Genomic DNA, 26,200 nt, shown 5'->3' with positions numbered 1-26,200 from the left:
GAGAGAGGAATCAAATAGATGCAATAAAAAATGATAAAGGGGATATCACCACTGACCCCACAGAAATACAAACTACCATCAGAGAATACTATAAACACCTCTACGCAAATCAACTAGAAAATCTAGAAGAAATGGATAATTTCCTGGACACTTACACTCTCCCAAGGCTAAACCAGGAAGAAGTTGAATCCCTGAATAGACCAATAGCAGGCTCTGAAATTGAGGCAACAATTAATAGCCTACCCACCAAAAAAAGTCCAGGACCAGATGGATTCACAGCTGAATTCTACCAGAGGTACAAGGAGGAGCTGGTACCATTCCTTCTGAAACTATTCCAATCAATAGAAAAAGAGGGAATCCTCCCTAACTCATTTTATGAGGCCAACATCATCCTGATACCAAAGCCTGGCAGAGACACAACAAAAAAAGAGAATTTTAGACCAATATCCCTGATGAACATTGATGCAAAAATCCTCAATAAAATACTGGCAAACCGGATTCAGCAGCACATCAAAAAGCTTATCCACCATGATCAAGTGGGCTTCATCCCTGGGATGCAAGGCTGGTTCAACATTCGCAAATCAATAAACGTAATCCAGCATATAAACAGAACCAAAGACAAGAACCACATGATTGTCTCAATAGATGCAGAAAAGGCTTTTGACAAAATTCAACAGCCCTTCATGCTAAAAACGCTCAATAAATTCGGTATTGATGGAACGTACCTCAAAATAATAAGAGCTATTTATGACAAACCCACAGCTAATATCATACTGAATGGGCAAAAACTGGAAAAATTCCCTTTGAAAACTGGCACAAGACAGGGATGCCCTCTCTCACCACTCCTATTCAACATAGTGTTGGAAGTTCTGGCTAGGGCAATCAGGCAAGAGAAAGAAATCAAGGGTATCCAGTTAGGAAAAGAAGAAGTCAAATTGTCCCTGTTTGCAGATGACATGATTGTATATTTAGAAAACCCCATCGTCTCAGCCCAAAATCTCCTTAAGCTGATAAGCAACTTCAGCAAAGTCTCAGGATACAAAATTAATGTGCAAAAATCACAAGCATTCTTATACACCAGCAACAGACAAGCAGAGAGCCAAATCAGGAATGAACTTCCATTCACAATTGCTTCAAAGAGAATAAAATACCTAGGAATCCAGCTTACAAGGGATGTAAAGGACCTCTTCAAGGAGAACTACAAACCACTGCTCAGTGAAATCAAAGAGGACACAAACAAATGGAAGAACATACCATGCTCATGGATAGGAAGAATCAATATCGTGAAAATGGCCATACTCCCCAAGGTTATTTATAGATTCAATGCCATCCCCATCAAGCTACCAATGACTTTCTTCACAGAATTGGAAAAAACTGCTTTAAAGTTCATATGGAACCAAAAAAGAGCCCGCATTGCCAAGACAATCCTAAGTCAAAAGGACAAAGCTGGAGGCGTCACGCTACCTGACTTCAAACTATACTACAAGGCTACAGTAACCAAAACAGCATGGTACTGGTACCAAAACAGAAATATAGACCAATGGAACAGAACAGAGTCCTCAGAAATAATACCGCACATCTACAGCCATCTGATCTTTGACAAACCTGAGAGAAACAAGAAATGGGGAAAGGATTCCCTATTTAATCAATGGTGCTGGGAAAATTGGCTAGCCATAAGTAGAAAGCTGAAACTGGATCCTTTCCTTACCCCTTATACGAAGATTAATTCAAGATGGATTAGAGACTTAAATGTTAGACCTAATACCATAAAAACCCTAGAAGAAAATCTAGGTAGTACCCATAGGCATGGGCAAGGACTTCATGTCTAAAACACCAAAAGCAACGGCAGCAAAAGCCATAATTGACAAATGGGATCTAATTAAACTAAAGAGCTTTTGCACAGCAAAAGAAACTACCATCAGAGTGAACAGGCAACCTACAGAATGGGAGAAAATTTTTGCAACCTACTCATCTGACAAAGGGCTAATTTCCAGAATCTACAAAGAACTCAAACAAATATACGAGAAAAAAACAAACAACCCCATCAAAAAGTGGGGAAAGGATATGAACAGACATTTCTCAAAAGAAGATATTCATACAGCCAACAGACACATGAAAAAATGCTCATCATCACTGGCCATCAGAGAAATGCAAATCAAAACCACAATGAGATACCATCTCACACCAGTTAGAATGGCAATCATTAAGAAGTCAGGAAACAACAGGTGTTGGAGAGGATGTGGAGAAATAGGAACACTTTTACACTGTTGGTGGGATTGTAAACTAGTTCAACCATTATGGAAAACAGTATGGCAATTCCTCAAGGATCTAGAACTAGATGTACCATATGACCCAGCCATCCCACTACTGGGTATATACCCAAAGGATTATAAATTAGTCTACTACAAAGACACATGTACACGTATGTTTATTGCGGCACTATTCACAATAGCAAAGACTTGGAATCAACCCAAATGTCCATCTGTGACAGACTGGATTAAGAAAATGTGGCACATATACACCATGGAATACTATGCAGCCATAAAAAAGGATGAGTTTGCGTCCTTTGTAGGGACATGGATGCAGCTGGAAACCATCATTCTTAGCAAACTATCACAAGAACAGAAAACCAAACACCGCATGTTCTCACTCATAGGTGGGAACTGAACAATGAGATCACTTGGACTCGGGAAGGGGAACATCACACACTGGGGTCTATCATGGGGAGGGGGGAGGGGGGAGGAGGGAGGGATTGCATTGGGGAGTTATACATGATATAAATGATGAATTGATGGGTGCTGACGAGTTGATGGGTGCAGCACACCAACATGGCATAAGTATACATATGTAACAAACCTGCACGTTATGCACATGTACCCTAGAACTTAAAGTATAATAAAAAAAAAAAAAAAAAAAAAAAAAAAAAAAAAGAATAAATTAACTCCCACTTCAAAAAAAAAAAAAAAAAAAAAAAAAAAAAAAAAAAAAAAACAGTGTAGCAGTTTCTCAAAAAACTAAAAGAAGATATACCATATGACCCAGCATTTTCACTGCTGAGTATATATCCAAAAGAAAGGAATCAATATATTGAAGAAATATCTGCACTCCAATGTTTATTGCAGCACTATCACAGTAGCCAAGATAAGGAATCAACCTAAATTTCTATAAATGGATAAATAAAGAATATATACATTCTATATATAAATTTCTATAAATGAATAAATAATACACACACACACACACACACATACACACACAAAATGAAATATATTTAGCCATAAGAAAGAATGAAATTCTGTCATTCACAACAACATGGATGGAATTGGAGGTATTATGTTAAGTGAAATAAGCCAATAACAGAAAGACAAATACCACATTTTCACACGTACATGGGAGTTGAAAAAATGGATCTCATGAAGATAAAGAGTAGATTGCTCATTACCAGAGCCTGGAAAGGGTAAAGTGGAGGTGAGTGGGGGGGAGGGGGACAAAGATAGGCTGATTAATTGGTAGAAATGTATAGTTATAAGAAATAATTAGTGTTTGATAGATCAGTAGGATGACTATAGTTTACAAAACTCTATTGTACATTTCGAAACATAGAGGGGAATACTTTGAATGTGTCTAGCATACAGAAAAGACAGATATTTAAGATGATGGATATCTCAATTATCCTGATTTGATCTTTACATATTATATTAATGTATTATATTATCACATGTACATCTATTATGCATCAATAACAATTTTTTAAAAAAGAACATGGAAAAATAAAGATGACTTTTTAATAATGAATAATCTGAAATTTAATTTCCAAAAACTTGTTCACACCAATTCTCTGTTTTCCTCCCACTCCCTTCCTTCCTTCCTTCCTTCCTTCCTTCCTTCCTTCCTTCCTTCCTTCCTTCCTTCCTTCCTTCCTTCCTTCCTTCCTTCCTTCCTTCCCTCCCTCCCTCCCTCCCTCCCTCCCTCCCTCCCTCCCTCCCTCCCTCCCTCCTTCCTTCCTTCCTTCCTTCCTTCCTTCCTTCCTTCCTTCCTTCCTTCCTTCCTTCCTGTTTTATTCCTTTTTTTCCCATTTAGGCTAGACATCTAGAGCAATCTTAAACCTGCTAGGATATATTGACCTGTTGCTGTGTGCCAAGCTCTGTGCTAATCTCCATCATATATGATCTCATTTAACCCTCATATAATCCTATGATGCTAACATTATTTCTGATGAAGAACTTGAGGCTTAGTGAGGAAAATAACTTGCTCAAGGTCAGGTAGCTGACAAGTCATATAGCCGAGGCTCTAAACCCTGCCCTTAGTCACAAAAACAAAACTGCTTCACTCTTCCTATTCTACTCCATAATATTCAGCACATCGTAAGTCCTGCCATTTTTAACTCCTAAATATTTTTCATTGTTTTCATCCCTATTACCACAGCCCCAATTCTTGCCTAGACAATTATCAGTTCCTCCTGATGGGTCTGAGTGCATGTAGCCTTTCTCTAGTTATGCCTGTCTTAGATGGTGGTCAAAGTGATATGCTTGAAAAGCTGCAAGTCTTCTTGTTGACTATTAGACACTTTAGTCAGGTGATGCTGACTGATAGTTTGGAACACACATTGAGAATCACTGCCCTGTAGTGTTTTGTCTGAGTTTCAGAAGAGGAAATGAAAGGTAAGAATATGGCAGATAGAAGACTGAAGAGAGCAGAGAGTAACCCCTGGAAATCCAGATGAATTATTTTGGTCTTTACTTGAATATTTGGCATCACAGATATAGAACTTGAGAATGAACAAGCTCATTGCTAGGTAAAGTCAAAGAAAACTGATTCACAGATAATTTCGTGTATGCATTAAAAGAAAGTCTGAGCAGTGAAAATTTGCATCATCCTTGAAAATCAATGTGGAGGTATATGTGCTAATTTTCACCCTGGTATTTAATTTTCTGAAGCTATTTTTTTGTGTCTAGTTTTCCAGATATACATTTTATTAACATAGTTCAATAATGAAGTATTGACATAATTAAATAATACAGATTGATTTGAGTCTTCTCTTAATATAAAAGTGGGAGAACATGATGAGTAAGTCACATTTTATATCTTTCCACATTCTTTTATTTATATTTAGATTGAAGCTGGGAAAAGTAATCACTGTCAGAAAACAAACCCTCTTGTGCCTGGTGCTCAGCTGGAAGATTGTTCTGGACTCTGGGTGGGTATCGTATGTGTATGTACAGGGCTGTGTACTCGCACTCAGAGATCGGGACTCTTAAGCAACTCTAATTAGGAAGTTAAATAAATACAGAAATCTTTAAGAATTATCTCAATCCTATTCTCTTCTCAATCTATGTATCTATCTCTGGATCAGGCCATTGTGTGATATGAAAATCTTTCCTATGTTAGGAAGCAGAATTATTTTTATTGTGTTAAGTTTTCTTTCAGTGTAAAATTCAAGAGATTAAAGCCAAAATAGAATTATATAAACTACACTGTGTATTCAGTTGTGTGCCTCTGTATGAACAATTATATAAACTTGTTCAAATTGTTCCTAGACTGTTTTTTATATTCATTTAAATTGCAATGTGAACTCTTAATCTCATTTTTGATAGATGATTATCATAAATTGTCTACAAGTGGATTCCTTTTCTATGATTTGATTTTTTTATAACCCTGAATCTGACCATGCTTTTTAAATTATGTGTTTGTCATGCTTGGCGGTCCCTTCCATGTTTGGCCATTCCTAAGCTTCTGTAATTCTTTAGAGGGCTCCAAAAGGTCATTGTGTGCCCTGACCTCCTGCTAGGAGAGCTGCTTTTTTCTCTCTCCAGATGTTTTGCAGTTTAAACTTTTATTGCTGTACTCTGTATACAAGTCATATATGAAAAGTGTCAAATATCATTGTCCAGCAGTGAAATTAGGACTCTTCCAAATTGGAGGGGAATGTTAACAGAGTGCAACTGTGTCCTGCCAGTGTTTCTCCTGGCAAGCTGGCTCTGAGAACGCTGTTTTCCCTTTAGCCATCTGTGCTTCCATAAACAATCTGCAGTGGTTTCTTCTTCTAATTCAAATTCTAGCAGCTGGTTTTCCTCCTTAGTTCCTTTTGATGCTGTGACACCAGTAGCAGCACACCCATGAATCTTTGTGCTTCTTTCTACTTTTAGGGATTATATCACCAAAAATGTTAAATAAGCAGTTCACTATGAGTTTCCCACATGGGGATTCTGCAATGCATGTGCTAAAGTAGGCCAACTGAGTCCTGGGTGAGAAAATGGAATAGAGCGTTTTATGCCCCCTGCCCAACTTTAAATGTCCATGCTTCTTCTTCTCTATTTAAAAACAGGTAAATCTTCCTATCTAGTTAACATTTTTGTTGTTGTTGTTGAAAAATCTACCTCATTACTCTATCCCCACTATCCACCAATGCTACCTATTTCTAGTATCATGCACTTTAGCTTTTTGGAATCAGTTCAAAAAGGTTTTTTTTTTTTTTTTTTTTTTTTTTTTTTTTTTTTTTTAATAAATAAATTTCTTAGTTTGTTAGGTATTTGTAGACATAACCCTGCCTAGTGAGAGTCTTTAGATATGTAATTAGTGTTACTATATATGTAATATATAATGTTCATAGAACAGAACACACACTCTTTATTCCTGTTTAAATTCATCTAATGCACAAATATTTTGCTGTTCAATGGAATTAGCAGTCATTAAAATTGGAATTTTTCAGAATACAGTATATTGCCTTTTTACAATTTAAAAAAGTTAAAAAAATCTTACAGTAGTTATAATTTTAGTATTTTTCCTTGCAAGAGTCATGTTGCAAAGTCTATAAAATATTTTTTCTTTAAAGGAAAGACAAATGTCAGAAAATAAGATGTTATATAAACAAAAAGTAAATTTCAAAATATTTTTCAGAGGGGTTTGTGAGTAATTGAATTGGCAACCTGATAGTTGAAAGCAGAAGACCAAGAGAGAACACAATGACTTTTCCAAAAAATAGAAAAAGAAAACACCCAAAACCAAAAAACTAAACTAAAAAAATTAGTGGCTTAAATGACAGAAAAAGCCCATAGAGATAAAGATAAATTAAACCATCCAAACATTAAATACTTTTTCACTGTGATACAAAAGATTTGGATTTAGTGAAACATTCAAGTGATTGATCAATATTCCTTTCTTCACTGAGAAGTTTTGTTGATTTGTAGGATAAGGACATTAAAAATGAACTTGGCTATTGGTCTTAGTAAGATACTGTTAGTTTCATGTAGTTTTATATCACTAGACTCATTTCTAGAAAAATTTCTTTCTCGTAAGAAATATTTTCTTGAATTCAATCAGAATAATGAGCTTTTCCTTGAGAAAACATTCTTAAATTCCTATGAAGTATCAATTAATGAATCCTGATAAATAATGCTGAGCATCCAATGTTACATGAAGACTCAGGAATTGATTTCCATTAGCGTAAAGTTCCACAGGGTCAGTGGTTATCTTCTTCATTGTGGTCTCAGTGTCTATATGGTAGGCACTCAATTAATGACTGGAAAAAAAGTGAATGAGTGTTAAATTAAGGTTTGAAATTCATTACTCTTAAGTGGCATTGGAGGAGATGCAAAGGCTAAAAATCAGAAATTCTGGTTTTGCTACTTGGCCATTTGCATAGCCTTGAGAGAGTCACTTGATAGCTGCTAGTTTTCACACCCCTAAAATGAAGGGGTTAATAGACAGTTTCTAAATTCCCTTGCGGTATTATCCCAGTGTGATCTCTAGGAGGAACAGCATCATCTCATTTATGCAATAAATATTTATTGAGCACTTTGCTAACACCATGCTGAAGTAAATAACACAGAAGTTAGGACATAATGGGAAAAATAACTTGAGTAAATGGATAAACTTTGATAAATGCTGTGAAGGGAATGCACTAGGCTTTTTCAGGGAATGTAACATGAAGGGAATCTGGTCTAGATTAGGAGTCTGTTGGGATCTCTCTGGGCATGTGATATTTCTGTAATTCAAAGTATAAGTTAGGCAGAGGATGAGAGGTATGAAAAGTATTATTAGAAGATAGTAAAGAAGTGAAAACCCAGAGGAACTGAAATAAAACATTATGTGGTAGGAGCATACTAGATGATGTTAGAAAGCAGCAGGTGAGGAAGAAGAGAAGCAAATGAGGAGGCCCATGCTGTGGTCCACAGAGGGGACAAGGTAGGTGGGGACTAAGGTGAGGCAGTGAACTGGGGAAAAGTGGATGAAATTGAAATTTATCTTGTGCCCAAAACCAACAGTACTTGGATAGGCTTTTTATGAAGCATGAGTGATCAGGCACCATCAAGTGATTCCTAAAATTCCTGCTTGCTTAACCCACTGAGTAATGGAAGTCTCATTAGTTAAGGTGAAGAATTCAAGTGGGCAGGAGATTTGTGCATATAAAGTTTGACTTGTGGACATTAAGTGGAGATATCAAGCAGGCAACTGGATGTACTGAGCTCAAGGGTGAGGCTAGGAGTCATCAGAATATATAGATGGCATTTAAATTATAAAATTTGGAGCAATAAGTGCAACTATATCAAACCTCAAGCAACTCTAATACTTTTTGTTTCAAGAGGTATTTAATGTTATCTGATCCATTAGAATGTCTTTTTCAGTTGAGGTGGTATATGAAGTAGTCATTAATAGCCAAAAGTTTTAGTGGCAAGATTGTGCAGAGATTTTTGTCTCTTTAAATCCACATTTTCCAAATATTACAGAAATATTTTTGTATCAAAGAGTAGTCTTTGATTAGAGATATATTTATGTAATATATACATTTAAATGTGAATTTGCTCCATGAAACTCAGATGGGAGAAATGTCACATTTTAATATTTTGTGTTACTCCAACTTCACAGGCTTTTATCCTCCATGCTCTATTGGTGGGAAATTCAACCTTAGTTTTGCTTTTCTGAAAAAGTTCTATTCTTTCAATGGCCTTGACAGAATTCCAGAAATTTACCTGGTCAGAAAACTTGGCCAAGGACCCTCTGAGCTCTCCACTTTCCCATAGTAGACTGCTCAAGGCATCTATGGCTTCATCAGGCACTGAGAAGCTATCTTTGCCTTAAAGAAAGCTGCATAGGATTTAATTTTGAACAACAGTTTGGGCTGCTCTTCCAATCAGAATTCATAATATATTGCTCACTTCTTCAACAGCCTAGGAATAAAAAACTTGGCTAAGAAAGTCTCTCTCTTATTTTATAACACCCTTTGCATTTCTACATGGGTTTCTTGGTTAGAAGGATCCAGGCTGTGAGCACTACAGGCCCTTCCTGTACTCTGGAGAGGCTGGTGCTGTCAGATCACAGACAAGCCCTCTTCTACCAAGTGTCCATCACCAGGGAGAATTTCAAGATTTTCTTCTTTCCTAACAGGATGAGAGACTATTTTCTTGTGGGACCAGGCAATTTATCTCCCATGCTGTGTCCTCATATGACAAAAAGAACTCTGTTCTCTGCAGCCCCTTATAAGGGCACTAATCTCATTCATGAAAGTTCTTCCCTCATGACACAAGCATTCTATCTATAGCAGGTACCCTAGCCAGAGCCCTCCAGATCAGTCTATTGTTATAGTCTATATATTCAGACATCTTTTCAACCAGCCTCCTGGTGTTTATCCAAAAGGCTGACATACCCTGCTCTCTGGTATTCAACCACATCCAGGAGTCTGTTTGATTACTTGAGACATTCATTCAAAGTCACTAAAGTAGTAATGGCTTTGACAGCATGAAGATCACCAAGATTTGGTCCTAAGACAGCCCATTGGCTGCCCACCATTGCTAAAGTATTTGGTAATACATCCCAGCCACAGTTCATATGTCTCTTAGGCTGGGAGTATCATTCTTGGAAAATGAATTCAATTATTGATAATTTGCTTTTTTCATCAAAAGGAGTACAGCATTCCTGCCGTCTACTCCAACATATTAGCTGATGTCTTAAGTGGCATGTTTAGGTGTGGGGCTATAGGGATGTTTTCACACCCAAGTACTCTGACATCCTGGTCACTGTGTGTTCTTTTTATTTAGCAAGAGAATTTCTTCTCAGAAATTCAAGGTCTGAGATAAGAACATCAAAAATCAATTTCCATGCTCCTCCATTTTTGGTATTTTTCTAGTAATGAGAGAGAAATCTATCTCTTGGGCAACAAAACTGCACTCATCTTTTTTTTTCCTTTCTCAAATTTTTGAATATCGTTCTATATTTTCTTAGAAGATTCAAAGCATTCTGTACATGCTTTCAAATCTAGTTCTGTTACATCCGTTTTCTCACATTCATCTTTTTCAGCATCCACATTCATCTTTGCACAACAGTTTTCCAACAGGGTCACAGCTGTGACTGGTTTCTCCAACAGTCTAAACTCAGTGGGAAGTGAATATGAAACCATTCTATTTTTCTCCAGTCACTTACTGCAACCATACTCAGATGAATCTCTTTTTCTTATAACTTAACAACATCTTGGACAGATTAACATCTTAGACATCTTGGACAGATATGGGTCACTTTAGATTATTTAAAGTGAGTCCATTTTAAGACTGTAATTTCCTGTTTGATTGAAACATTAGCCCCTCCTCTTTCCCCAGTAGATCTGCAATGGGGAGTGATCATGATCTCCTCTTTTATTCTTCTTTTACTTGTGTGGAGTGAGGCTGGGACTGGAATCCCTCAGGGATAACTCTTCTCTCCTTTCTCTCTTCTTATGCTATATAGTGCTTCCTGTGAATGGAACAGGGAGCAGAAGATGGAGAATATATCACCATTGTCACTGGCTACTACTGTCAATCATCACTCTTTCTTTGACTAACACTGACCTGCTGTTAGCCTTGCTGTGCTGGCTCTGAGGAGAGGCAGGTGTGTATTTTCAGAGGGCCCTATGGGGGCCTCCTATTCCACAGTTTTTGACATGAGAGATCTGGTTGCAGCTTCAGCTCTTCCAACTGTTCACAGAATTATCTAGTGTTGCCTCAGTCAGCAGCCAGCCTTCCTGGGTGGCAAGTCTGCTCATGTCTCAAGACTGTGTGTTGCTCTAGTTACTTGTGATTTGCTTCAGGATATGCGCCTGGTAGTTGTTGTCACTTTATGTCCAGTATTTGGCCCTAGCAGTCAATTCTGTGCTTCTGAAAGAAACTCCACTCAAAAATAACATTGCATTAGTCACGATAGGATAGGTTGTGTTGCAGTTGCAATTACAACATCTCAGTGACTTAACACAGTGTTTATTTCTTGCTTATTTTAGAAGTCCAACACGGATTAGTTGGAGAGCTCTGCTCATTATAGTCAGTCAAGAACCCAAAACAATGGAGGATCCATTTTGTCATATACCTGCATAATTACAGAAAGAAGAAAAGAGAACATGAGGAATCTCACTTTTCTAAAGCTTCTACCTGGAAGTGACCTAAGTCACTTTTTATTGGTCAATGTGTGCAATATTTCTAAGCCTACCCTCAAAAAGAGTGAAGTGTAACACTTTCATGTGTCAGGAAGAAGAATGGGAACACTTGTGAATAGCCCTAATGACTGCCAAAGGCTGACCTTTCTGGTCCCCAAATATTTGGTTCCCCCTTACCCAAAAGTTCCATCCAGTGACTGCATTCATCGTCGAGTCCAGGATCTCTGAAGGTGCTCCATAATCTTTTTATCACATCTGGGCATGGCTCCTCTTAGTCTGCAGACCTGTAAGTGTAATTGAAAATTGTCTATCTCTTATACACCCATTATACAATGGTGGGAGAGGGATAGGATAACAACAACATCCTCATTAAGTAAGGGGAAAGAGTATGAGATACAAAGCACTGCATAGCAGTTCTGAAATCCAGGCAGGCCTACACTGACAGTGAAAAATGTTATTTAATGAGACCCCAATTCTGCCAAATGGGAGGGCTTCCCGTTCACTACTCCCCGTGGTTCCTGGCTCTGCTGCTTAGAATATTCTTCCTTTTCCGTTACCCTTTGATGTAATCTAAAGTAGACACTGGAAAAGTTGTCTGCCATTGAGTGCGGAGCAGTTTTATCAGTCTGCTTCGTAACTGTGGAAGGTTGGAGACCTAAAATTATTTTAAGACGCTGACCTTTTTCAGTTTAGGTATGTGGTTTCTTTGGTAGTATAACTGTATTAACACATAGCATCATATGTATTAGATTACATTCAATGTTGTATGCCAACAACCACACATAGTTTGTTTTTAGACATACTAATTAGATTTATTGTGTTTCCCCTCTGTCTCCACCCTCTGTTAATTAGGAACCTACCAGGTTTTTTTTTTTTTTTTCTTTCTTCTAAACCATTTTTTCAATGGAAAGAAAGAAGTAAGCATTAGGCCTTTAGTTGCACTTGCTCTTCTTGCCTTCTTAATCTAGCTAGAGCTTATAAGAATGGGTTTGAGGGGGGCGGAGCAAGATGGCCGAATAGGAACAGCTCCAGTCTCCAACTCCCAGCGCGAGCGACACAGAAGACCGGTGATTTCTGCATTTTCAACTGAGGTACTGGGGTCATCTCACTAGGGAGTGCCGGACAATCGGTGCTGGTCAGCTGCTGCAGCCTGACCAGCGAGAGCTGAAGCAGGGCGAGGCATCGCCTCACCTGGAAGCGCAAGGGGGAAGGGGATCCGTTTTCCTAGCCAGGGGAACTGAGACACACAACACCTGGAAAATCGGGTAACTCCCACCCCAATACTGCGCTGTAAGCATACAGGCACACCAGGAGAATATATCCCAATCCTGGCCGGGAGGGTCCCACGCCCACGAAGCCTCCCTCACTGCTAACACAGCAGTCTGCCGCGATCTATCCGCAAGGCAGTAGCGAGGCTGGGGGAGGGGCGCCCGCCATTGCTGAGGCTTAAGTAGGTAAACAAAGCCGCTGGGAAGCTCGAACTGGGTGGAGCTCACAGCAGCTCAAGGAAGCCTGCCTGTCTCTGTAGTCTCCACCTCTGGGGACAGCGCACAGCTGAAGACCAACAGGGGAAGTAGCGGGAGCCGGTGCAGACGCGAACGACTCTGTCTGACAGCTTTGGGGAGAGCCGCGGATCTCCCAACGCGGAGGTTGAGATCTGAGAACGGACAGACTGCCTGCTCAGGTGTGTCTCTGACCCCTGAGTAGCCTAGCTGGGAGAAATCCCCCACTAGGGGCAGTCTGACACCCCACACCTCACAGGGTGGAGTACACCCCTGAGAGGAAACTTCCAAAGGAAGAATCAGACAGGTACACTCGCTGTTCAGCAATATTCTATCTTCGGCAACCTCTGCTGCTGATACCCAGGCAAACAGGGTCTGAAGTGGACCTCAAGCAATCTCCAACAGACCAACAGAGAGTCCTTCTGACTGTCAGAAGGAAAACTATCAAACAGGAAGGACACATATACCAAAACCCCATCAGTACGTCACCACCATCAAAGACCAGAGACAGATAAAACCACAAAGATGGGGAAGAAGCAGGGCAGAAAAGCTGGAAATTCAAAAAATAAGAGCGCATCTCCCCCTGCGAAGGAGCGAAGCCCATCGCCAGCAACGGATCAAAGCTGGTCGGAGAATGACTTGGACGAGAGGAGAGAAGAAGGCTTCAGTCCATCAAACTTATCAGAGCTAAAGGAGGAATTACGTACCCAGCGCAAAGAAACTAAAAATCTTGAAAAAAGAGTGGAAGAATTGACAGCTAGACTCATTAATGCAGAGAAGATCATAAACGAAATGACAGAGATGAAAACCATGACACGAGAAATACGTGACAAATGCACAAGCTTCAGTAACCGACTCGATCAACTGGAAGAAAGAGTATCAGCGATTGAAGATCAAATGAATGAAATGAAGCGAGAAGAGAAACCAAAAGAAAAAAGAAGAAAAAGAAATGAGCAAAGCCTGCAAGAAGTATGGGATTACGTAAAAAGACCAAATCTACGTCTGATTGGGGTGCCTGAAAGTGAGGGGGAAAATGGAACCAAGTTGGAAAACACTCTTCAGGATATCATCCAGGAGAACTTCCCCAACCTAGTAGGGCAGGCCAACATTCAAATTCAGGAAATACAGAGAACGCCACAAAGATACTCCTCCAGAAGAGCAACTCCAAGACACATCATTGCCAGATTCACCAAAGTTGAAATGAAGGAAAAAATCTTAAGGGCAGCCAGAGAGAAAGGTCGGGTTACCCACAAAGGGAAGCCCATCAGAATAACAGCAGATCTCTCGGCAGAAACTCTACAAGCCAGAAGAGAGTGGGGGCCAATATTCAACGTTCTTAAAGAAAAGAATTTTAAACCCAGAATTTCATATCCAGCCAAACTAAGTTTCATAAGTGAAGGAGAAATAAAATCCTTTACAGATAAGCAAATGCTTAGAGATTTTGTCACCACCAGGCCTGCCTTACAAGAGACCCTGAAGGAAGCCCTAAACATGGAAAGGAACAACCGGTACCAGCCATCACAAAAACATGCCAAAATGTAAAGACCATCGAGGCTAGGAAGAAACTGCATCGACTAACGAGCAAAATAACCAGTTAATATCATAATGGCAGGATCAAGATCACACATAACAATATTAACCTTAAATGTTAATGGACTAAATGCTCCAATTAAAAGACACAGACTGGCAAACTGGATAAAGAGTCAAGACCCATCAGTCTGCTGTATTCAGGAGACCCATCTCACATGCAGAGACATACATAGGCTCAAAATAAAGGGATGGAGGAAGATCTACCAAGCAAATGGAGAACAAAAAAAAGCAGGGGTTGCAATCCTTGTCTCTGATAAAACAGACTTTAAACCATCAAAGATCAAAAGAGACAAAGAAGGCCATTACATAATGGTAAAGGGATCAATTCAACAGGAAGAGCTAACTCTCCTAAATATATATGCACCCAATACAGGAGCACCCAGATTCATAAAGCAAGTCCTTAGAGACTTACAAAGAGACTTAGACTCCCATACAATAATAATGGGAGACTTCAACACTCCACTGTCAACATTAGACAGATCAACGAGACAGAAAGTTAACAAGGATATCCAGGAATTGAACTCATCTCTGCACCAAGCGGACCTAATAGACATCTATAGAACTCTCCACCCCAAAACAACAGAATATACATTCTTCTCAGCACCACATCGCACTTATTCCAAAATTGACCACATAATTGGAAGTAAAGCACTCCTCAGCAAATGTACAAGAACAGAAATTATAACAAACTGTCTCTCAGACCACAGTGCAATCAAACTAGAACTCAGGACTAAGAAACTCAATCAAAACCGCTCAACTACATGGAAACTGAACAACCTGCTCCTGAATGACTACTGGGTACATAACGAAATGAAAGCGGAAATAAAGATGTTCTTTGAAACCAATGAGAACAAAGATACAACATACCAGAATCTCTGGGACACATTTAAAGCAGTGTGTAGAGGGAAATTTATAGCACTAAATGCCCACAAGAGAAAGCAGGAAAGATCTAAAATTGACACTCTAACATCACAATTAAAAGAACTAGAGAGGCAAGAGCAAACACATTCAAAAGCTAGCAGAAGGCAAGAAATAACTAAGATCAGAGCCGAACTGAAGGAGATAGAGACACAAAAAACCCTCCAAAAAATCAATGAATCCAGGAGTTGGTTTTTTGAAAAGATCAACAAAATTGACAGACCGCTAGCAAGGCTAATAAAGAAGAAAAGAGAGAGGAATCAAATAGATGCAATAAAAAATGATAAAGGGGATATCACCACTGACCCCACAGAAATACAAACTACCATCAGAGAATACTATAAACGCCTCTACGCAAATCAACTAGAAAATCTAGAAGAAATGGATAAATTCCTGGACACTTACACTCTCCCAAGGCTAAACCAGGAAGAAGTTGAATCCCTGAATAGACCAATAGTAGGCTCTGAAATTGAGGCAACAATTAATAGCCTACCCACCAAAAAAAGTCCAGGACCAGATGGATTCACAGCTGAATTCTACCAGAGGTACAAGGAGGAGCTGGTACCATTCCTTCTGAAACTATTCCAATCAATAGAAAAAGAGGGAATCCTCCCTAACTCATTTTATGAGGCCAACATCATCCTGATACCAAAGCCTGGCAGAGACACATCAAAAAAAGAGAATTTTAGACCAATATCCCTGATGAACATTGATGCAAAAATTCTCAATAAAATACTGGCAAACCGGATTCAGCAGCACATCAAAAAGCTTATCCACCATGATCAAGTGGGCTTCATCCCTGGGATGCAAGGCTGGTTCAACATTCGCAAATCAATAAACGTAATCCAGCATATAAACAGAACCAAAGACAAGAACCACATGATTGTCTCAATAGATGCAGAAAAGGCTTTTGACAAAATTCAACAGCCCTTCATGCTAAAAACGCTCAATAAATTCGGTATTGATGGAACGTACCTCAAAATAATAAGAGCTATTTATGACAAACCCACAGCTAATATCATACTGAATGGGCAAAAACTGGAAAAATTCCCTTTGAAAACTGGCACAAGACAGGGATGCCCTCTCTCACCACTCCTATTCAACATAGTGTTGGAAGTTCTGGCTAGGGCAATCAGGCAAGAGAAAGAAATCAAGGGTATCCAGTTAGGAAAAGAAGAAGTCAAATTGTCCCTGTTTGCAGATGACATGATTGTATATTTAGAAAACCCCATCGTCTCAGCCCAAAATCTCCTTAAGCTGATAAGCAACTTCAGCAAAGTCTCAGGATACAAAATTAATGTGCAAAAATCACAAGCATTCTTATACACCAGTAACAGACAAGCAGAGAGCCAAATCAGGAATGAACTTCCATTTACAATTGCTTCAAAGAGAATAAAATACCTAGGAATCCAGCTTACAAGGGATGTCAAGGACCTCTTCAAGGAGAACTACAAACCACTGCTCAGCGAAATAAAAGAGGACACAAACAAATGGAAGAACATACCATGCTCATGGATAGGAAGAATCAATATCGTGAAAATGGCCATACTGCCCAAGGTTATTTATAGATTCAATGCCATCCCCATCAAGCTACCAATGAGTTTCTTCACAGAATTGGAAAAAACTGCTTTAAAGTTCATATGGAACCAAAAAAGGGCCCGCATTGCCAAGACAATCCTAAGTCAAAAGGACAAAGCTGGAGGCGTCACGCTACCTGACTTCAAACTATACTACAAGGCTACAGTCACCAAAACAGCATGGTACTGGTACCAAAACAGAGATATAGATCAATGGAACAGAACAGAGTCCTCAGAAATAATACCACACATCTACAGCCATCTGATCTTTGACAAACCTGAGAGAAACAAGAAATGGGGAAAGGATTCCCTATTTAATAAATGGTGCTGGGACAACTGGCTAGCCATAAGTAGAAAGCTGAAACTGGATCCTTTCCTTACCCCTTATACGAAGATTAATTCAAGATGGATTAGAGACTTAAATGTTAGACCTAATACCATAAAAACCCTAGAAGAAAATCTAGGTAGTACCATTCAGGACATAGGCATGGGCAAGGACTTCATGTCTAAAACACCAAAAGCAACGGCAGCAAAAGCCAAAATTGACAAATGGGATCTAATTAAACTAAAGAGCTTTTGCACAGCAAAAGAAACTACCATCAGAGTGAACAGGCAACCTACAGAATGGGAGAAAATTTTTGCAACCTACTCATCTGACAAAGGGCTAATATCCAGAATCTACAAAGAACTCAAACAAATATACGAGAAAAAAACAAACAACCCCATCAAAAAGTGGGGAAAGGATATGAACAGACATTTCTCAAAAGAAGATATTCATACAGCCAACAGACACATGAAAAAATGCTCATCATCACTCGCCATCAGAGAAATGCAAATCAAAACCACAATGAGATACCATCTCACACCAGTTAGAATGGCAATCATTAAGAAGTCAGGAAACAACAGGTGTTGGAGAGGATGTGGAGAAATAGGAACACTTTTACACTGTTGGTGGGATTGTAAACTAGTTCAACCATTATGGAAAACAGTATGGCAATTCCTCAAGGATCTAGAACTAGATGTACCATATGACCCAGCCATCCCACTACTGGGTATATACCCAAAGGATTATAAATTATTCTACTACAAAGACACATGTACACGTATGTTTATTGCGGCACTATTCACAATAGCAAAGACTTGGAATCAACCCAAATGTCCATCTGTGACAGACTGGATTAAGAAAATGTGGCACATATACACCATGGAATACTATGCAGCCATAAAAAAGGATGAGTTTGCGTCCTTTGTAGGGACATGGATGCAGCTGGAAACCATCATTCTTAGCAAACTATCACAAGAACAGAAAACCAAACACCGCATGTTCTCACTCATAGGTGGGAACTGAACAATGAGATCACTTGGACTCGGGAAGGGGAACATCACGCACTGGGGCCTATCATGGGGAGGGGGGAGGAGGGAGGGCTTGCATTGGGGAGTTATACAAGATATAAATGATGAATTGATGGGTGCTGACGAGTTGATGGGTGCAGCACACCAACATGGCATAAGTATACATATGTAACAAACCTGCACGTTATGCACATGTACCCTAGAACTTAAAGTATAATAAAAAAATAAAAAAAAAAAAAAAAAAATAAAAAAAAAAAAAAAAAAAAAAAAAAAAAAGAATGGGTTTGAAAGCTATACTCTTTATTTTATCCTCATTGAGTTATAATTGGCCTTGTCATTGTAAGGCATTCTCAAGCTTTTCTTGACAAGTTGAAAAAGGAAAAATAGTAGCCTCTTGCAGCTTTGTATGTATATGTGTATTTTTGCTATTCAATTTTTATTTCTATAAAAGAAAGTGGCTGAAGTTAACCAATTCTTTTCTGAACTCATCTCTTCTTCATAATACCTTATCAAATGAAGCCAACAGCAATCAGCACAGCACACAAAGCTAACATTATTTTCTGATCTCTTTTATGAAAGCTGCAGGCCTTTTAGATACTTCGTCTTCCTTCCAAGCCACTATAGGAAGCAGTTTTACCAAAAGGACAATTGATTATAATCCTTCTAGCTTCCAATTACAGCTTCCTTGCTACTTACCACTTGATTGCTAAGCAATTCTATGTATTAATAGCTTTATATTATGCGTTATGACTACATCTCACATTGGGTTCCGATTTCTATACCAATCAGAATGTGTTCATTATTCTGTATATTGCAGGTAGAGCTTACAAGAATATGTTGTACTCACAAACAACTCTAAAATTTAAGTGGTTTAATCCAACAAAATTTGTTAAAATTCAAATGGATTAACTCAAAAAATTATTTCTTGTTATGGTTACATGTCTAACACAGGACAAAAGAAGAGCTTTGTTCATATAGTTGTTCAGAGTTTCAGGTTGATGGAGGCTTCAGTTGATGGATGTTCCATGTAACTAACTTTCATTGGCTGTAGCTAGTCACTTGGCCATGCGTAACTTCAAATTGATTAGGGAAGACTAATACTACCAGATGCCTGGAAAGAAGACTGGAATGTTTGTGAACGGTCCTAATTAGCTGTAGCTTGTAACATTTTAATTTGCCCATGTGTGGTGCAGATGTGAGACATACAAGGATTTTTTAGCAATTCTGATATTTCTTTAAACCTGCTTCTTCCATAGTATTCCCAATCTACTTAATAGCAATTCCATTTGTTAAATTATTCGATCAAAAATTGTGTATCTTTCACAGTTATCTTTTTATTGCACCCAGCATTCACAAGAATACCAATCCTATTGGTTTTACTTTCAGAATATATCCATAATTTTATTGCCACTTCTGACTACCTTCATCCCTACCACCAAGATCTAAGCTGCTATTATTGTTAATCTTTTAGCTGGTTGCCCAATTTCTGTAATTTAATCCTGTGTAATTATTCTTAACATGCTTATCATATTAATGCTTTCAATACATAAAACATATAACTTCTTTGCTCAAAACTCTCCAAAAATATCACATTTTACTGCATGACCCAGCACCTTCTAAATTCATCTGTCTCTCTCAAGTCCTTCCTTTTTACGTTCCCTTGCTCACTCTACTCCAGCTGCATTATTTTCCTTACAACCCCTTAAACATACAATCACTTCCTGCTCATTTTCTTCTTCAAGAGATCCAGTAACTTACTCTCTCACCTCTTTCAGGTGTCTGCTCCTTTGTCAATGAAACCTTTGCCAACCAACACATTAAAATGTCCACACCTCCAACACCCTCTCCCCGCTTTCTGCATTCATAGCAATTATCACCATCTAATGTATTTTTTTTTTTTATTATTATACTTTAAGTTCTAGGGTACATGTGCATAACGTGCAGGTTTGTTACATATGTATACTTATGCCATGTTGGTGTGCTGCACCCATCAACTCGTCAGCACCCATCTATAAATTAGTCTACTACAAAGACACATGCACACGTATGTTTATTGCGGCACTATTCACAATAGCAAAGACTTGGAATCAACCCAAATGTCCATCTGTGACAGACTGGATTAAGAAAATGTGGCACATATACACCATGGAATACTATGCAGCCATAAAAAAGGATGAGTTTGCGTCCTTTGTAGGGACATGGATGCAGCTGGAAACCATCATTCTTAGCAAACTATCACAAGAAGAGAAAACCAAACACCGCATGTTCTCACTCATAGGTGGGAACTGAACAATGAGATCCATCTAATGTATTTTTACTTATTTATTTTATCATCTCTATCCACTAGAATGTTAAACCCAGCAGAGCAAGAGGGCTTGTTTCTTTTACCTTTTCTCTTTCCCTTCCTCCTCTTTATTCTTCTTAATTACTATTATTATTATTTTTTTCAAAAATTATTTTTATATTGCTGTATCTCTAGTACCTTAAACAGAAGAACAGTGCCTGGAACATAGTAAGTATTCAGAAAAGTTTGTCAAACACATGAGTAGAATATTGAAGCATAAAACATGAAACCTAACTGAATAACCACACAGCAATTGTTGTAAACGGTGAAAGTGACATTTCATATTGGTGAAGAAAAGAAGGATTTGCCATAATGAGTATCTAGAAAAATATAAATTAGGATTTCCTCAAAAGTTGCTGCTCACTCCAAAATAGATTGCAAATATATACAAGATTTAAATTTTTGAAAAATTATAAAATACTAAAATAAATTACTGGAATATGGGAAAGTATTTATGAGCATGGTGTGATAGCTGGAAACTATAAAATAAAGGATTGATAAATCCAGTTTATCAATTAGAATATATGCAATTCAATTGCATATCACTATAAACAAATTGTGTATGGCAAATATACCATAAAAAATCAAAACAAATAAATAGGAGAACAAAAATCTTTCAGACTTATAAGACAGACAAATAGTTAACTTTCTTGCTATATGATATAATCACTTCTTCCAAACCAAGACAAAAGGAAAAAGAAAAACCCAAACAATGAAATGCACAAGGAATATGACCAGAGAGAAAAAGAAATAGAAATGGCTCTTAAACATATTTTAAAAATCACTATCTCACTGCTAATACTGCAAAAAAGCAAATTAGAACTGCAATGAGATACAATTTTTAAAAACATATTATTGGCAGAAATAACTTGTTTTTAAACATCTGGTGTTTGACAAATAGGATAAAATTATATTTCTAGGAGAAAGGATAAACACCAGATTAAAAAGAAAATCTATCATAAGCCATAAATGCAAATAAAATTCCATCACAAATTTGTTAAGCACTTTCTGTTAACACTTCATGTTCCCAGGAAATACTGATATTCTTTAAAATGTTCTGAGATTCTCCGCATAAGGAGAAGAAATGATGATGCCCATTCCTTTACTCTGATTGGATTGGGTGCTGAGTCAATGAAGAGTTTTCTTTGGATTCTTGATATTTTATGGAAAGATCATTGAGAAGATTTTGTTTCGTTTCTTACCAGGAAATGTATTTACTGAGAGAAAAACCTTGTTTAGCTTGTACTTAACAGACAGAGGGATTATCAGGATCATACCATTATGCAAACCACAGATAATAAGAGTAATAGAGCTGCCTATTCAATTCTGGGGACCCATCAAAGATGGGTGGATTCTCCATAGGCAGCATGGCTGTTATGCCTTATTCTTGTTCCTAACACCTCTATACCAGTGTCTTTTTGCTGGCAGAATTCTTGACATTGATTTATCTTATTGTCTGTGGCAGCTGAGCTCTAGAGCTTTTGCTCTAATGAAAAGGCAACAAATTAATGCAATATTTCTTCTTGGATGTCTGGAGGAAGAAAGAAGGACCTTTAGAACAACTGGACAGGATGCTTAGCTGTTTGACACAATGCTTTTGAATTCTTTCACATTCTCCCCCTAGTCCCTCTTCTTTCCTGCCTGCTTCTAACTCATCTAGGTCTTCCCACAGAGGTCTCCCGCACCCTCCCAGTCTGGCCATGTTTTCCCCAGGCACTAGAATTGGAAGTACTTTCTGTTAGGCAGGACTGGATTTTCAGTAAGGCCAGTAGGAGGGTATGGAGAAAGAACAGGCTGTGGGGGCAGTGAAGCTGTTTCTAAAATCTTGCCTTGAGGCTCAGAACATAAACCTAAACTACTCGTAGGAAGCCATAAATCCTTGATTTCAGTGAAGGGATTGTAATACACTTTTTACAGCTCACAAGGAGGTTAACAGAAAAACATTTATCTTGTCTAACCTTGTAAAATTGTTCCAGAAACAGACTAGAAGGGGACAAAAATGATGGGAAAGCACTAACTACGAAGTCACTGTTCTTACAGGCAGCCCTCTGCAGGAGGGAGCTATGCATCCACACAAAAATGCTTTCATGGTCTGGCTCCATTTCTTTGGCTTGGATGGGAGGCCAGATTCAAGGGTTTCCTTCAGAGAGATCTGCTTGCGATTTCATTTACCCTGGGCCCCACTTCACTACAGTTATATTTTTCTGTTTCTGATAATGATGATCCGTACACAGTCACGGCCTCTCTGTGGCAACCGAGATGTGAGTTATACACTATGATGCAGAGAGAATTAAAAAAAAAAAATTGGCCCAGTATTTTCTTTGCGACATTTAGAATTCCTTTGAGAGGAATTTTCCAACTTAAAGGTCTTTTTTTTCCTCTCATAAGTATTTTATAAATCTTGCAGAATGATTAATCATTCTAAATAAAACATTAACTACTCAATGTCTAAATAAGGTATTTGAAAGGCAAAAAGGTCTTTGTCTTTTCTTGAAATAAAACATTTCTAACAATTTTTAGATGAAAGGATACTGATGTTCTTAGGTTGAAATGTGTCAAAAAATTTGAGACAATAGGGATGGAACCTATTTACCTGGTGGCCTGGCTGTATTACTGCTCTGCATTTATGTTTTGTTAAATGATTTGTAGCATATTGAGCCTGGGAGGCCTTAGCAGTGTTCCAATGCATTCCATTATATTTTCACGGCTAACATAATTACAGACATCTACAGAATATCAAGTATGTATAAAATGAATCATTCTATTTCTGCTGGCTTAACAAGCTTCTCAAAAGAAAGAGAGAGAAAAAAGGAGTGTGTCTATTAATAAGGCTCCCCTCCTTCCTCCTTTCAGTTTCCCAGTATAGGGTATTTCCTTAGCTACTATGACATTACCTTCTTTATTTTTTTCTCATTTCCAGGTTTAGTGAATAATAAACTTCCAAACTTCCTTCCTTCACAACGACTGACTATGACTAACTCTTTGTGAAAGAACTCTGAACACTATAAGGTACTGTAGTAATGTTAAGTAAACTTTGCCATAGGAAGAAAAAGGAGAAGTAATAGAAATAAAATGATAGAAATAAAAAGGAGAAAAAAGGCATAAATAGAGAAAAGTTTAATTATGTAGTGATAATTATGGGAGAGACAAAATATAAGGTAAGTTTTGTTCAGAGATAAGAAAATTATGATTCCAGTGATCCCTGATTCAAATATTAACATAATTTTGATGAGTGGGCAAAAATACGAGATGACTAGAAAATGGAACAGATACTGGGTCCTTTTAATTATCATTTTCTTTATATGACTTGGGAAACCAATAATTTGGGTAACTTAACCCAGTAGTTCTCAACTGAGTTGTTTTACCTTCCCCAGAGGGGATATTTATCAATGTCTGGAGACATTTTTTGTTGTCACAAATAGGGGGAGGTGTGTTACTTGTGTCTAATGAGTAAAGGCCAGGGATGGTGAGGAATATCCTCTAGCACACAGGACAGTCCCATGTCCTCACAAGAAGAATTATTTGGCCCCAAAGGACAAAAATGCTGACGAGAAATCTTCGCTTAATCCAATTCATTTTTAAAACCAAAATGATGGATTTTAAAACCCCAAATAAGCAAACACACGTAAAAACTGAGCTTCATTTAATCTTCAGTCATTCCTTCTTTTTGGTCTGTTCTGTGATCTAGTACTATTGAATTGAACTATCCAGAGCCCCACTACATGGAACTTCATGATCCTGTACTTTAGTACTTTTTTCCTTTCCACATTTAAGGATCTTCAAGACTTTTCTTATGTATTACCTCTCCTGTGAGAGATTTTCTGTGACATTGCCTCTACAAGACTCTGTCTCCTAGGAAAGGTAAACTATATTCTAAACAACCAGTGTCTATGCCTTTACTATGTACTCACTGTATTAGTCTGTTTTCATGCTACTGATAAAGACATACCCAAGACTGGGAAGAAAAAGAGGTTTAATTGGACTTACTCTTCCACATGGCTGAGGAGGCCTCAGAATCATAGTGGGAGGCGAAAGGCACCTCTTACATGGCAGGGGCAAGAGAAAATGAGGAAGAAGCAAAAGCGGAAACCCATCAGATCTCATGAGACTTACTCACTATCACAAGACTAACAGGAGAAAGACTGGCCCCATGATTCAATTACCTCCCCCTATGTCCCTCCCACAACATGTGGAAATCCTGGGAGATACAATTCAAGTTGAGATTTAGGTGGGAACACAGTCAAACCATATCACTCACATTCTATTATTTGTTCACATGCAACCACCTTCCCCAGACTACGAGCCCTTGAGGGCTCTTTCCTGGATATCTCTCGGGTTTCTCAAACTCAACCTCATCAAAACCAAATTTATTTCTCTTTCTAACTCATTTCTTTTTGCAAATGCCCTGTATTAAGATAAATATACAACATGAGGATCATTGTACACCTTGTTTTTGTTTCTCAAATGACTAAACTCTAAATCGCTTTCAAATTCCTCCTTCTCATTTCCATGACCACTGCTTTACTTCAGAAATCTAGCTCATCATTCTGTTGCTTCCAGAATTTTTTTAAATGTTAATCTCTCCTGTCCCTTGGTTAAATTGTTCAATGGTTCAATGGCTCTTCATTGTTGGTAAATAAAATCCATACTCTGTAGACTGATAGTACAGAACCCTTCATAATATTATTCCATGATATTATCTCCCCAGCCTTATCTCATCTCACACCTACATATGTGCTCCCAGCACACCAATTTGTGGTTTCTTAAATTGTTATGCTTTGTCCAGTGCTTTTATCTGTTTTGTTTCCCTTGCCTAAAGTCACCTTATGTCCCAATCCCTTTTGTCACTCACCCATTGTCATCCACCATGCATATCTCTCCCGAAAGTATCACTTTTATCTTCAGGATGGATTGGTGTCCTTTTTCTGGGTTCCCAGCTCTTTCTGCCTGTATTTCTAGCACAGCTCATTTTTTCTAGTATTGCCAGTGTCTGTCATCCCTATTAGATTGTGACTTATTTAAGGAAGGAGAATGTATGACATCTCTATCTTCCTATTGCCTATCACAGTACTTGTTACAGAAGAGTCAATAAACATAAAGCCTTTCGTGTGGAAGGTAATCAGTAAATACATATTCAGTTAAGCTGAATCTCAGAGGAAGAGTCCATTGGAAATACATCTGGAGGTGTCGTGGTTGCAACATCTTCAGGTGTCTTTCATGTATGAATATCATTTAGTGGAACAAAAGCTCAAATTGTCTCTCCAAAGTATACAGCTCCAGTCTCTTGGTTTGTCTGCCATATTGACTTCTGCTAATCTTCATTCCTATGCTATCTTTTAGACCTTATTTAACAATTCAAACTCACAAAGATACCATTCAATTACTTTGTTGAGTGGAATTTAGTTTGGCTTTTAGAAAAGTACCCTAACTCTTTCCAGCCACAGGTTATCATTTAGTCAGAGTATTGTGGTGGCAGTGGTTGGAGAGTGAATGTGGAGGTGATGGTGGTCTATGACGATAT

This window comes from Rhinopithecus roxellana, chromosome 4, assembly GCF_007565055.1.
Source record: "Rhinopithecus roxellana isolate Shanxi Qingling chromosome 4, ASM756505v1, whole genome shotgun sequence".
NCBI lineage: Eukaryota > Metazoa > Chordata > Mammalia > Primates > Cercopithecidae > Rhinopithecus > Rhinopithecus roxellana.
The sequence above is the reverse complement of the archived record's forward strand: the minus strand, read 5'-3'. Positions refer to the sequence as shown.